General features: G+C 59.0%; 1 protein-coding gene across 1 annotated transcript in view; it reads right to left on the bottom strand.

Moving 5' to 3' along the window:
- LRRC4B (leucine rich repeat containing 4B) overlaps positions 1 to 9,882 on the bottom strand; it is a 33,752-nt gene extending 23,870 nt beyond the window's left edge. The window contains exon 1 of the mRNA XM_036274002.1: positions 9,386 to 9,882. The gene's annotated coding sequence lies outside the window, so the exon portion shown is untranslated. The remainder of the gene's footprint in view (positions 1 to 9,385) is intronic.
- Between the last annotated feature and the right edge of the window lie 4,977 nt (positions 9,883 to 14,859).

Below are 14,859 nucleotides of genomic sequence, written 5' to 3'. Positions count from 1 at the left end.
GGGGCACTGAGAGACTGTCAGGGGGCAGGAGGGGAAGAGAGAAGTGTAGGGAGCAAGCTGAGACCCAAGGAAGGCAGAGGCATCCTCTGCCATCCTCCCCAGCCTGAGCTCTGAGCTCTCGGCACTGTGACAGAAGATTCAGGCAGATGGTAGATGGGAAACTTGGGGATCCAGAGGAGGCGGGGCGAGGAGCAAAGGGAGGCAGGGAACATTCTTGTTAGGCATACTCATTTTTCTGGGGGAAGTTCAGGAGGTGAGAGAAAAGATGAAATTGACTGCCATCACAGCAAGAGGGATGGAGGTTAGATCTAAAGAAGAACTTCCCGACTGTGAGGGACTGGGGCGGAAGAGAAGCCTGAAGCCAGGAGGGTTGTGAGACATCAAAGCCAGGGAGAGCTGAACACTTCTCTCTCTGGATGCCTGTCATGTGGGCAAGGCCGGGAGCTGTTGAGGTGGGAGAAGGGAGGGTATGGGCAGCACAGGCTTCAGGGGTGGATGAAACAACTTCACATGTGTGGCCCTCTGAGCCCCTGAGCCAGCCTGTGTCCTAAATACTTTCAAAATAAAAGCAACCCACCCTGGCCAGCGTGGTTGTTAGTTGGGCATCGTCCTGTGCACCCAAGGGTTGGCTGTTTGATTCCTGGTCAGAGCACATGCCTAGGTTTTGAATTGGATCCTTGATCCCCAGTGGGGTGGGTGTGGGAGGCAGCCTATCAATGTTCTACTCTCACATTGATGTTTCTCTCTCTCTCCCTCTCCCTTCTTCTCTCTCTCAAAGAAATATTTTTTTCTTTATTGATTTTAGAGAGAGGAAGGGAGAGGGGGAGAGACAGAAACATCGATGAGAGAGAACATCGATTGGCACCTCCTGCCCGCCCCGCATTGGGGATCGGGCCCACAACCTGGCATGTGCCCTGACTGGGACTCGAACCGGTGACCTCTTGGTGCATGGGTTGATGCTCAACCACTGAGCCCCACTGGCTGAGCTAAAAATTATTTTTTTAAAACCCACCCAGGTCTGCTTGATTCCAAATCCAGCTCTTAAAAATTTAAATAAATAAAATAAAAGCAACCCCAAAGTCCTGAGAATGGACAGGCCCCTAACATTTGATAGAAGAACCCCGGGAAAAGGGCTGCCAGGCCCCTCTTAGTTGTTGCTGCGGGCTCAGCTTAGGGCTTGCCCAGGCCACCAGCCTCTAAGCAGCAGAACCCACTTCCCAGGGGCAGAGGTGGAGCTGGAGAGGGTGATTTGCTTGGAGGAGGCACTGACTGCTCATTTATTTGGTCTTTCTACGTTCATTTAACAAATATTTACTGAGTGGCTCCTGCCCCCTGCTCCAGCCACAGGGCCTCCGGAGACTCCTCCACACACCAGCCACATTCCCACCCAGGGCCTTTGCTCCGCTGTTCCCTCTGCCCGGAGCTCTCTCTGCCTCTGTTCCAGTCTGTTACAAGGCCACCCTGCAGAGGTTTCTTTGTCCCCGCCCCTCGCACACTATTCTTTCTTTCCATCCTTCCTGGGGTCTGGCCTCCCCCGATGGACAAGGCTGGTTCTCTGCATATCGTCAGTCGAGCACCCCAGATGGGGAGGTCTGCAGTGCCTGGGACGCCCCCTCCAAGTCAATACGTGCTGAATGAAGAATCAGCCAGCCAGCGCCCCTGCGCAGGGACTGTGAGACTTGTTTTTTGTCTTCAGGGAGTCAGTGGTCCACATGGACAAGGTTCAAGGGCTAAGTGAGAGGGGCGAGCACAGGGGACACCCTGGGCCATCGGAGGGGCACTGCCCCTGGCCCAGGGGAGGTGACGTGGAAGCTGAGACTTGAGGGACACGGGGGAGGCGGAGGGATCCCTGTGCCAGGCCTGTTGGCTGGAGAGGCAGGCGGGAGTCAGGGCCCGTGGGGTCCGGCTCAGTCACAGGTGTCCTGCCTGCAGGGCAGGGTGTGGGGAGGCTGTGACTGTGACTAGGAGGACAGGGTCAGCTCTGGGTTGGAAAGACCCCTCTGGGGGAGAGGAGGCGGCCCGGCTGGGGCCACAGGAATGGGCGGGGGAAGGCGTGAGAAGACGCGGGGAAGCAGAACTTCGCGAAGGCTGCGCTGGGAGGTGTGGGAGGTGCAGGGGAGGGAAGGCCAGGCTCGCAGAGGAAGGGGAGGGCGGGGAAGGAGTGGCGGGCAGACCGGGCCTGCCCGGTGGCCCGGAACACTGGGATCCCATTTCCTCCTTTGCAAAGCAGGACGTGGTGACAGTCGGGGCTGGGAACGGTTCCTCGTGGGCCCCCCCCCCCCCCCCCCCGTTTCCTCACCAGAGCAACGGGATTGCTAACAGACACATTATGACCTAGGGCAGGGAGGGCGGGGTTGGGGTGCAGGAAGGCCTGAGAGCACCCCGCGTGCCGCTGCCCTGGTGTCTGGGAGCCCCACTGCCTGGTGCTCTCTGGCTCCATGGCGATGCTCTCTGCCCTGTCCCTGTCCCTGTCCTGTGTCCTGTGTGTCCCACACCAGCAAGTGCGGCTGCTGCGCCCTGGCCCCTCCCCCGGCCCCCGGTGAGTGACTGAAGAACCGAATCGTTAATTTCCTTGACATTAATCTAGATGTCAATGGCCACACGTGGCTGCGGCTATAGTGGTCACTGTATTAGCCGGTGTGGTTCTAACCACTGGTACCAGCGTCCCAGCTGAACCCCCGTCCTCCTCGGGACAGCTTCCGCCTGAGTCCCTAGAGCTCCTTTGCTCTGACACCCACCTCCCTACCTGCTTGGCTCACAGGACTCTCCAGGAGTCCGGAGATCAAAGCCAGAGACTCAGACTTGAGTGAGGGTGACATGCCTGTGTCATGGGAGGTGCTCGGGGAGCCACATGCCCCCCCCCCCTTTACAGAAGGACACGCTGAGGCAGGGTGAGGTCGAGGCTGTGCCCTGGACACCCAGACGCAGGCAGGCTTGAGGTGTGAGGAGGAAGCTGACCCTCCAAGCTCCCTCTACTCTGTGTGACTGAGGGGGGGGGCGTGGCTTGACGCCCCGAATTGAATCTGCCTGGGAGTGAGGTAGGGCCTGGCCGGGTATTGGCGATTTTCAAAACCGAGGCCATTGCCAAGGTCATGTCAAGGCTTCTGCAGGGAGGGGCCTGGTCCGACCTCGCCTGCCTCCGTCTCCCTCCCTCCCTGCCCTGCTGTCCCCTGGATTCCAACGCTGCGGTGTTTTCTGTCTCAGCGGGCACATCACTGTTTTATTTTTAAAAAGAGGGTGCTACTGTGTAATACAAAGTCGGAAACTTCTTGAACTGGCACAGTGTCTCTCAGACATCACCGGGAGCCCCGACCACCTGGGGACCTGCGCACATGCAGATGCGGAGTTGGTGGGTCACAGTGGGGCGAGACTCAGCATCTCCAGGGGGTGTTGGCCCAGCCGCACTGTGGGGAGCGAGGAGCCACGGGTCTTCAGGATGAGGAAGGAATGGCCCTCCGCTGTCCCTCCTGCTCTGCCTAAGGGTGGTCCAGACCCATCGGAACCTCAACGGCCACAGTGACTAGCCATATGGCCTTGGATAGGGGACATCACCTCTCCGGCCTTAGTTTGCTTATCCATAAAATGGGAAATAGCTAAGCTGCCTCCTAGGGTGGCGGGGTTCATGGTCTGATACTTGTGCTGGGCTGAGCGCAGAGCCCGGCACACAGAAAACTCAATGAAATGATTCTGTCACTGTGCTTAGCCATCGCCCCGGCTCCCTGGGAGGGGGGAGAGGTGGAAAGAGATTCGTGTCAGGAAATCCTGGGGTTTTTCTTATTTTTTATCCTCACTCGAGGACATTTTTCCATTTTTTGTTCAGATACAGTGGGAGGGAGAGAGAGGAAGAGAGAGAGAGAAACATTGACGTGAAAGGGACACATCGAGTGGCTGCCACCCGCACTGACCAACCAGGGCCCGGGACAAACTGCAACTGAGGTACGTGCCCTTACAGGAACCGAACCCGGGTCTCTCTGGACCGCAGGCCAACGCTCTCACCGCTGAGCCAAACCGGCCAGGGTGAGAATCCTGGGTTTTAACTCCCACTCTCTTTCTGGGGTTCCTCTCCTGTCCCCCAGGCTCTGCTTGTGAAGGTGATGACACCTAGTTGGGTGGTGGGGATTCACGGTGACATGTTCAGTGCTGGGCACCAAATCACGGCAATGTTAAAAGCTATCATTTGCCCTGGCTAGTGTGGCTCAGTGGTTGGAGCGTCGGCCCTTGGACCAAAGGGTCGAGGGTTTGAGTCCCAGTCAAGGGCACGAACCTGGGTTGCAGGTTTGATCCCCGGCCCCTGGTTGGGGTTCTGCAGGAGGCAACCAATCAACGTGTCTCTCTCACATCAATGTTTCTCTCTCCCTCTCCCTCCCTCCTGCTCTCTGAAAATCAATGGAAAAGTATCCTCAGGTGAGGATTAACAACAAGAAAAGCTATCATTTATTCTGCCTGGGTTGGAAGAACAAACCTTGTCCTCAGTCCGTGACTCTGTCCCCACCCTGCCCCACTCCCCATGTGCAAACCCCGCATTTCTGGCTGAAGCAAAACCACTCATTCGTCACAGACGCGGGGGCTGCACAGTCACCTGAAAGGTCTTTGCCCCTCCCCCAGCGGGACATGGACTGGACCCCCCACAGGTGCAGAGAGTCCTGTGAGCGTCCCGTGGGGTGTCCCTTGCCCCCCGGAGGAGTAAGATCACCAAGACTGAGGGGCCAGGCGCCTCAGCTCCAGCAACTGCAGCGTCTCTTCCGAGACACTCATTCCCGATCTAACTCCTGTAACTGTCAGCAAGTCCTGCTTTCCACGGGGGGAGTGGGGGGCTACTGCGCCAGCACGTTCCCCCCTCTGGGCCTCCGTTTCCCCTCTGGAAGGCAGGGGTCACCACTGGGGAAGGCCAGCGCCTGGGTCTGCAGTCCCAGCTCTGCCACTTGCAGGGGGCCTCATGTTTCCTGGCCTCGGTGTCCCCATATGTCACGGCAGGGGTGGTGATCAGGGGTGCTCAGCACAGAGCCCGGCTCCTGGGAAGCTCAGTGGCGTGAGCTCACTGCCGGCCTCTCCGGCTCCCGGTCTGGGCCAGAGGAAGGGCAAATCCGAGTTCGTGCCTGGGCTCTGCTCGCCCACCTTTGTGCCAGTGCTTGAAGGAGGGCTCTGGGGCTTGGCTCGGCTCCCTGGGCAGGAGCCGGGGCTCAGAGGTTGTGGGGGGCACCGCTGAGACAGGGAGGGAGCAGCCTGGGCCCCGCCCCCAGGCGCACCTGCATCTGGGTCACACACAGGTTCAACTGCCCCACCTGGGCCCTGCTTCCCCGCCCCCCACAGACTCCTGCCCCCCCAGGGCCTCCCGTGCAGCCCCTCCACCTCCGCCTGCCATGACAACAGTGGGTCTCCAGGCAACCAGGGGACATCCTGCTACTCTCCTTACTGTCCTGCCCCCTCCCGTCTGGTGGAGCCACCTCGCTCTCAGGGACCTGGGAGGAATGGGAGAGGGGGCTTCTCTCCATTGGGGAAGGGAGGCTCCTGGCCTGGGAGTGAGTCTGTTTCCTCCACCCCCCAGGGAGGAGGCGAGGACACCCTCCCTGCACCGACGAGGGTGCCGGCCGTGATGGCGGAGGACTGGTGTTGGCCTGAGCACGGCCACCTGACCTGGTGGTGAGACCACGTGAAGCCCCCTGGGATGGGGTCCCAGGCCATCACCGGTTGGAGGATCAGAACCCTGGCCCCTGCTCTCTGACACCTGCACTCAGATAGACTTCCACGCGAGCCCCACCGCACAGGGAAGCCCACGCCTGCCTGTGGGTGCGGTCCGCAACCTGACACACCTGTGCGGGGGCCAGAGTGGGCTCCCGCCCTGGCCCGGCAGCTCAGTTGGTCCCCATACGCCAAGGTTGCGGGTTCGATCCCTGGTCAGGGCACATACAAGAATCAACTAATGAATGCATAAGGGGAACAACAAATCGATGTTTCTCTCTCTTCCTCTCTATAAATTAACAGAATCCATTAAAACAAAAAGAAAAGAGTATGAAAGCGTGTGGGCTCTGTGGCTGACCAAGCTGTCAACCAGCCGAAGATGGGCTACACCACTGGGGTGTCCTACCGCTGTGGCCAGAACGCTGGCGGGGCCCAGTGGCCACGGAGCACTGGCGTGTGCTCCGCAGCTTGGTCCCCAAGGGCGGCTGGGAGCTAGGACCACACCGCCCGGAGATGACAGAGGAAGAGGGGTGGGCAGGGACCCCTGGAAAAGACTCAGAGTTTGGAAGGAAACTGAGGGAAGGAGTATGGAGAGAGAGATAGAGCCCAAAACCTGCTCCGTGGAGAGGGAAGAGAAAGCAGCAGAGACTGTGGACCAGCAGGTGACAGCAGGGCAGGAATTGGTGGCCCACTGCTTGGGGGGGGGGGTGTTTCCAAAGAAGCTGATAATCTGGATTTTTTGGGGAGAAATGATGGACATGACATTATGTCCATTTCATGCGTACACCATAATGACCCAGTCTTTGTGAAATGGTCACACAGTAAGTTCCTTACTCATCTCCACAGAGTTAACCATTTTTTCTAGTGACAAGAATGGATTTTTATGTGAAAATCCACCCCAGCCACAGTCCCCACCTGTCACTGCTCAGCTGTGGTGCCTGCTGGGAACTTTGTCATTTCTCCAATCTTCCCCACCTGTCTGGCCAGGTATCACCTGCACCTCCTGTCTCTATCAAGCCTCTCTCCACCGGTCCCCTGGGCTGGCCCTCGCCCCACCCCCAGCCAGCACCTCGGATCCTCGCTCATCTATGCCCCGCGTCACTCATCAGTCGTTCCGGCCCCTCCAGCTCACTTGTGCGCCCTCATGCTGGGCTCTGCACCTGGGTTGCAGACATAGCTCTGAGGCTTTGTGTCTGTGAGTTTGAGGTCCCCAGTCGACCTCTCTCCAGGAGGGGCTGCCTTTTCTCTCCAGGTCCCCATACCAGGTGTGTGTGTGTGTGTCCAAGTGTGCAAAAGACTCCAGGTCTTCCTGCAGGCTGCCGGCTGACTGGGTGCCGCAGCCACGTGTGTGACTGGGTCTGAGTCCACATCTGGGTCTCCTGCTGCCAACGAATGACTGTGCATGTGCGTGTATGTGTGTGTGCTCTCCACACCTCTGCCTACACGTGCTTCTGTGTGTTTCTCACACACTCCCACCCTCTGCCTCTGGCTAACCCGGTCCCTCTGGCAATCACGCTGGGCCTCCACACACCCTGCCTCGCGGCCTGTGTTCTCCGGCTCCTTGTCACCAGCACCGTGGGTCTGTCCCCACCCGCCCCGCGTCTCTGCCTCAGCTGCTCACTCTGGCTCTTCTGTGTGTGCGGATGGTGTAGCCCTGTCTCCCTGACTCTCCCTTTCTTTTGAAAATTAAGTGAGTAACTCTGTGTGTGTCTGGCTCCCTAATTACGTGTGTGCGTGTGTGCGTGTGTGTGTCAGTGGGCCCCTCTCTCACTCCCACTGTGCCTTTGGGCTCGGACTCCCACCTTCCCTGCCTTGTCTGAGAGTCTCTGGGGCCTCCCTGCGGCCCCACCCTCGGCCCCCCTTCAAGTGTGCGTTGGGACAGTCAGGATGAGAGACACCCAGGGGAGAGCAAGAGGAAGGTGTGAAGGGGATGAGGAGGCAGGTTAGAGAAAGTGAGGAGACAGATGCTACAGAAGAGGGAGGGGCTGATCCTGGCCCTGGTCTTGGGGCGGTGGGGAGAGTTTTTTTGTTTTTTGTTTTTTTTGGGGTTTTTCTTTTGCAGAGAGAGGATGCCGCCGGCTTCCTGGACGCGGAGGGAAGCGACTCTGGTTACTCCCAGCTGCCGCTGGAGCCCGAGTTCCTGTCTGGCGGCTGCTCGGCCGGGACTTGGGATGTGAGGCGCATAGCAATGGGGCGCTGCGGAGTCTCGACTGCAGCTCCCAGCTGGGGAGGGGGCGGGGAGGGGGCCGAGGGGCAGCCCTGAGGCTCCCTCCCCCTCCCAGCTGGGCTCTCCCCAGGGGATTTCCCCACCCTGAGAACGTGTCCTCGGGAGAGGGGACTGAGGCTGCAGGAAGCAGGGCCTGCGCTCAGGAGGAGCAGCGAGGTGGGGGTGGGGAGGGAGGGGCCAGGTGGGAGTGGCAGGGAAAAGGGGATGGAAGGGGGGCGAGGGGGCCTCCTGGGCTGCGGGACTCAGACCCTGGGCAGAGACTGGGCCCCTGATCTGAGAGGAGCCCGGGAGAGGGGGCTTGCAAACGTGGGCGGCACCCTGGACAGAGCTCAGGTCCTGGCCCCGGAGTTGGAAGAGCTGAGGGTTGAAGAAGGAGAGGTTCGGGGAGGAGGGCCCTAGTATTGGGGGGTCTGGAATTGGAGGTGGTCCCAGGGGTGAGAAGGCAGGGACAGAGGCTCTGGGGGAAGAAAGGTCATAGAAGGGGGTCCCAGACAGAGAGGGGCCTGAGAGGGAAGAGGAGTGCTGGGAGGGAGAGGCTAAAGTTGGGGTCTCCTGGAGAGAGGGTCAGGGAGGGAGAGATCTAGGGGACAGTCCGAGCTAGGGGGGTGAAAGCATCCTGAGGGGAAGGTGAGGTGCAGTTAGAAGGTCCTAGAAGAACAGGTGTGAGGGTGGGAAGGCTCTGGAGGGCTGCAAATAAGGGGAGGGGAGGTCCCCAAGAAGAGAGGGCTAAGGACAGTGTGAGGAAGGTAGTGGTCCCTGAGAGCCACGTGCCCAAGGATAGAAGGCCTGGGAGCAGAATGGGGTCAAGGAAGGGGGTCGTGGGAAGAGGGAGGTGCCGGGGGTTCGGCTGCTCACCAGCAGGGGTTGGGTGGCCCCAGAGGGAGAAGGGCTGAAGATTGGGGAGGGGGTTGTCTCGCTCCCCAGTCACCCCCTCCGTCTTTCCCATTCTCACTTCCCAAACTCCCCGGTTCTCCCCGGTTGCCAAGGCAACCGCTCCTGCCAGGCGCGGTCACCAAGGAAACCCCGTGCCCGCCTCTCTCCCCCTCCCTCTCACTGGAGTGCCCCCCCACCCCAAGCAGCGGCGGTGTGGAGGGTGGGAGGGGCAATGGGGGGGAAGAACCTGGACTCCCGCCCCAAAAAGGGGGGCCCAGACCTACAGCCGCGAGCCCCCCACCCCAAGCCTGCATCCTCAATCCCACAGCTGGATACGAAGCGACCGCGGGACGTGCACCCCAGCCCCTTCCTGTCCCCAGACAGCGGCGACCCCCCAACACAGAACACGCCTGGCCCGGAGAACCCCCACCTGGCTGCCTCCCCCACCCGCTCCGGCTCATCAGGCCCCTCCCACTGTCCTCTGCCGCCGCCCCCCCATCCCAGAGGAGGCCTAAGACCACTGTCCCCTAATTAGAGAATGCCCCCCACCTGCCCCCCACGGTTCCGCCTCCCGCCCCCGCCCGACGCCCCTCGGCATCTACTTACAGCGAGCAAAGGGGCTCCTTCCGGGGGGCAGCATGCCCGGCCCGCGGGGGGAGGACCCCCCCAATGAGGCACGGGGATGTGGGGTACGAGGCCCGCTGCGGGGAGGCGCGGGGGGCGGGGCTGCGGCCGGCCCGGGTCTCGCGTGTCCGCCCCCCTCCCCGGCTCCGGGATGGGGAGGGGGTTCCGCAGCTGCAGCGGCGGGGATGGGGGGGCCGCTCTGCCTCCTCGCCCGCCCGCCCGCCGGCCGCCCGGCCCGGCGCCCTCGCCCGCCGGCCCGCCGCCCGCCTTCCTTCGTGCCTTCCTTTCTTTCCTTCTTTCTTTCCTTGCTTCCTTCCTTCCAGCCTTCCCTCCTTCCTTCGCCCCCTCCGCGGGCCGCCGGCGCCGCTCTCCCCCCACCCCACCCCCCCCAGGCCCCGGCCCCGGCCCCGGCCCCCGCCTGGGACGGTGCGGCAGCGACCGAGAGCAGCCGAGAGCGGCGGAGACGGGAGCGGAATACTGATGATGGAGGGGGAGCGGGAGGGAGGGCGGCAGGGAGGGGGGAGGCTGCCCGGGAAGGAGAGGAGGGGGGAGAGCGGGGAGGGGAGGGGAGGCCGCGAGGAGAGGGAGAGGGAGAGGAAGAGGGGGAAGGCCGGGGAGGGAGAAGAAAGGAGAGGATGGGTGGGGGAGGGGAGGGAGGGATGAGAGTGGGGGAGGGGGCGAGAGGGAGGATGGAAAGGGAGGGGGAGGAAAAAGGGAGGAAGGAAAGGGGAAGGGAAGAAAGAAGAGGGAAGGGGAAGGGAAGGGGAGGAGAGGGAGGGAGAGAAGAAGCAGGGCAGAGGAGGGCAGAGGCGCAAAGAGGGGAGGGGAGAGCGCCCGGGAGGAGAAAGTGGTAGAAAGTCCACCCGGGGAACTAGGGGCGGATGGGGATGAAGGCGGGAGGGCAGGCGAGGCAGGTCCGGGAGAAAGGATGGAGGGAAGGACAGAGGTGCTTAGTCTAGGGCAGACCCCGGAGCTGAAAGTGGGGGGAGGAAGGAGAGAGGAAGGGGGACAGAGAGGCCTGGAGAGGACAGGAGGAAAGGAGAAGGCAAAACTTTAGGGTGATGTGGGGGGAGAAGGGGGCAATGGGGAGCAGGGTGAGAACCTCTCTGCAGGACCCAAAGGATCCAAACCCAGAGTCCCGGGCTCCGCACAGGGCATCTGGAAGGAGCTAGAAGACGCGGGGCCCTGGCTTAGAGCCCCTGGCCCAGGCCTGTGAGGGGGAGGCGCCTGGGAGGGGCAGAGGCCAGGGCCCCAGAGCCTCCCTCGTTCTCACACCTCCCACAGGTGTTGGCAGCGGTGCGGATACATTTAGAACCGTGAAGCCAGCCTGGCACCTTGGGTGCAGGGAGGGGGAGGGAGGTGTAGAGGCCCCAGAGAGGGCACCTGGCCCTCCCCGTCTCATCCATTGCCCCTGTCCACTACCCCCAAAGGCTTGGGCACCAAAGATGATGGCATCTGGAATTAAGGGGAGAAGAAACCCAGAAGCAGGTTGAAAGGAGGCAGCCACTGTCCAGGGCGCTGAATCTCCTTCCAGGTTCTGAAATTAGGGCAGAAACTTCATCTCTTTCTTGTCCCCTCAGAGAGCCGGCTACTCACTCTGGACATGGAGGAGAAAGAAAAGATAACCCCTTCTCATTCTGAGAGCCCCAGGGTGGGGAAGCATGGCCCCTCCACCCCACAGGCAGAAATGGCGGAGTGGAGGCCTCTGTGGAAGGAGGGGGGCTGGGATGCAGGGAGGGGGAGGGGAGCCAGGCAGGAACACATAATGAGCCAGAGCTGGGGACAGACCTGGAGGTCACGGGACAAGTGAGGTCACATCTGGGTGCATGAGAAGCAGTTGTGGGTGGGGATTGGTTAACCCAGAGGTGTGAGAGCCGCAGAGAGGGGCAGCTGAGGAAGGGAGAGACAGGTGAGGCCAGAGAGCAACAGGTGGGCTGTGGTTTGGGGTTCCCACCTGGGCGCTGCCACAGTTTGGCTTAGGAGACGGGAGGAGTGAAGGCGTGTGCACTCAGGAGCCCAGCCGAGCGGGGACCCAAGGTCAATGGTGACACTGGTGAAACAATAATAATAAGAGCAGCCAGCATGTCCTGTGTTCTTGCCACGGTCTGATGCTGTGCTGAGCACTTCAGGGACACCTCATTGACTCCTTACAACCACCCTGAACTTGACGACTTGCGGTGGCCGGTGTTAACCTTTTGGTTACTAGAAGGTCTGTGGGGAGAGGCCAGAGCAGGGACACGGGAGAATTTCAGTATCTTCCCAACCCATGAGGCCCCCTGCGATGGGTCGCCCCGCCTGTGGAGTCGGTGTGACTGAAGGAGAAATGAGGTGCCATCAACCAGCAGTGTCACCGAGGGCCTAATCAGTGCCAGGCACTGTTGGGGAGCCCGAGAATCAGCTGGAGAGCAGGACAGAGCTGGTCCCTGTCATCATGGAGATGCCCTTCCTGAAGAGGTAACCCGGAGACCTATTTCAGGGAAATAAGAGGGCCCCTAGGGAGGACAGGGGCTGCTGGGGCAATGGGGTGACAGACCGGAGGTGTTCAAGGGGGTCCTCCTGGAGAGGGTAGCTTTTGAGATGAGACCTCAACCTGGCTGGTGTGGCTCAGTTGGTTGGAGCGTAGTCCCACGCACAGAAAGGTCCCCGGTTCGATCCTGGTTAGGACACTTATGCTGGTGGCAGGCTCAATCCAGGTCACAGTGAGGGTGGGTCAGGGCGCATGCGGGAGGCAGCCAATGGAGGTGTCTCTCTCTCTCTCTCTCTCTCTCTCTCTCTTTCTCTCTCTCTCTCTCTCCTCCTTCCCCTCTGTCTAAAATCAATGAAAGCCTGTTATTTACTTAATCCTCACCTGAGGATATTTTCCCACTTTATCTTCAGGTAGAGAGAGAGGGAGAGGGAAGGAGAGGGAGAAACGTCGACGTGAGAGGGACACATCCACACATCAACTGGTTGCCTCCTGCATGACCCCGACCAGGGCCGGGAAGAACCGCAACCTAGGTATGTGTCCTTGGCTGGAATCGAACCCAGGACTCACGGGTCTGCGGGCTGATGCTCTAACCGCTGAGCCAAGCCGGCCAGGGCTGAAAACCAATTTTTAAAAATCCTTTAAGATGAGACCTAAGTGATGAGACCTGTGGGTGCGCAGGGGAGCGCCCCAGGAAGAGGAGGCTGAAGAGCAGGCCGGAGAGGGCAGCAAGCTTGGCCCTTCTGAGGGAGGAAATAAGCCGGCTTGGCAGAGGGATGGCGAGCGGCCAGGAGAGTGAAGGAACAGCAGAACGGAGCCCCAGGTTTAGCTCAAACACAAAACTAAACCTCAATGCTACTTCCCTAAAGCCTGACTCAAGCAGCAGTCCTGAGCAACCTGAACCCGAGCCCCTCCCTTCCTTCCTTCCTTCCTTCCTTCCTTCCTTCCTTCCTTCCTTCCTTCCTTCCTTCCTTCCTTCCTTCCGAACATGCCCCTAGCGGGAACCCAACCCTGGACTCTCTGGTCCGCAGGCCGACGCTCTAACTGCTGAGCCAAACCGGCCAGGGCTTCTTTTTATTTTTTTGTTAATCCTCACCTGAGGATATTTTTTCCCATTGATTTTTTTTTTCCCTCACCCGAGGACATTTTTCCATATTTTGTACAGACAGAGAGGGAGGGAGAGAGAGGAAGAGAGAGAGAGAGAAACATCGATGTGAAGGGACACATCGAGTGGCTGCCACCCGCACGACCAACCAGGGCCGGGGACAAACTGCAACCAAGGTACATGCCCTTAGCGGGAACCGAACCCGGGTCTCTCTGGACCACAGGTGGGCGCTCTAATCGCTGAGCCAAACTGGCCAGGGCTTGATTTTTTTTTTTTGAGAGTGGAAGGGAGGGAGAGGGAGAGAGAGCGAAACATCAATGGGAGGGAGCCACATCAGTTGATTGCCTCTCACAGGTGCCTCAGAGCCAGGGACCGAACCTGCAACCCAGGTATATGCCCTAGACCGGGAATCAAACCCACAGTGCTTTGGTCTGTGGGCCGATGCACTAACCACTAAGCAACACTGGCCAGGGCCCTGAGCCCCGTTTTTCATTTCCATTTTCAACATTGACTGGGGCCTACACTGCACCGGAAACCATATTACCTAAGAAAGGGTGGTGGTGACCCAGGCACCCCTATGGTAATGGAGACTCAATAGGTATGTTTACTGTTTCAAAAAACCAAATGTAAATCATAGATTTCCTCTGGGATGGTGTTGTAGGGATTATGCCAAACATCAAGTTTCTTTACCACAAGTTATAAAACAAAATTTGCCCTGGTTCGTGTGGGTCAGTGGTTGGAGCATCTGCCCATGCACCAAAGAGTCCTGGGTTGGACTGCATACCTGAGTTGCTGGTTCGATCCCCAGCCTTGGTCAGCACGCATGTGCGAGGTAGCCAATCGATATGACTCTCTCACATCAATGTTTCTCTCTCTCTCTCCCCCTCCCTCCCTTCCACTCTCTCTAAAAATCAATGGGAAAAGTATCCTCAGGTGAGGATTAACAAATAATTTTTTATCCACTCCGTGTTTTAACTGCTTGTCTCAACCTGATCAGAAATTCTGATGGGCAGCTAGGTATACCTTTGATAAATAAAATATGGGGGAAAAGGAGGAAAATTTTTCACTTAATGTAGTTTGGTTTGCTCAGAAAACTCTTTCAAGGTAGGACCCACGAGTGTTCATGTATTTTGTTCGATACGTGTACACTGAGCAACTGCTGTTTGACTTCCCCTCTGCTGGTAAATGATTAAGATTGTCAGTGATGGAGACGAGTTCTAGGAAGAAAGAACCTCACAGTGGGTGCTAAGCTAGATCCTAGGCCTTACCTTCCATTCTGACCTTCACCATGTCTCCAGCCCAAACCCTAACCCTCTGAGGAAAGATGGCAACCACTGAAAAAAAACAACACAGAGTTAGACACTCAACTTTTACAGTTGTTGCTTGCTGTCTGATTTCCAAAACATCTGTATTTACCCTGAGTCAGTGTGGCTGACCTTGTGTCCCAAAGATGGCTGCAGCAATCTCCTCCACTCCCCCCACCCCCACCTCCCCACACTCTGACACTCCTCCACGAGCACTTCCCTTGGAACTGGGAGAGCTTTTGTGACTTTTTCCACCACTGGAATGTGGTGGAAGTGATGCCACGTGGAGTCCAAGGCTAGGTCATAAAAGAGATGCAGCTTCCTCTTTACTTGCTGGAATATTTGCTCTTGAGCCGTTGGTGGCTGCATAAGCCAGCTGACGGCCCTGAGGCTGCCATGCTGGGAGGAAGCTCAACTAACCCACGTGGAGAGGCCCTGACGCTGAAGAGGCTGGGCCAGCTCACAGCTGCTTTAGCTCTCCTCCATTGCAGCTCTAGCCACTGTCTCACCTTAAAGACCCAAAGCTGGAACTGCCCAGCAGATCCTTCCCAAATTTTATTTTAATGGTGATGGAAGGAGACTT

This window comes from Molossus molossus, unplaced genomic scaffold, assembly GCF_014108415.1.
Source record: "Molossus molossus isolate mMolMol1 unplaced genomic scaffold, mMolMol1.p scaffold_m16_p_21, whole genome shotgun sequence".
Classification (NCBI taxonomy): domain Eukaryota; kingdom Metazoa; phylum Chordata; class Mammalia; order Chiroptera; family Molossidae; genus Molossus; species Molossus molossus.
This window is presented reverse-complemented; position numbering and strand designations above follow the sequence as displayed.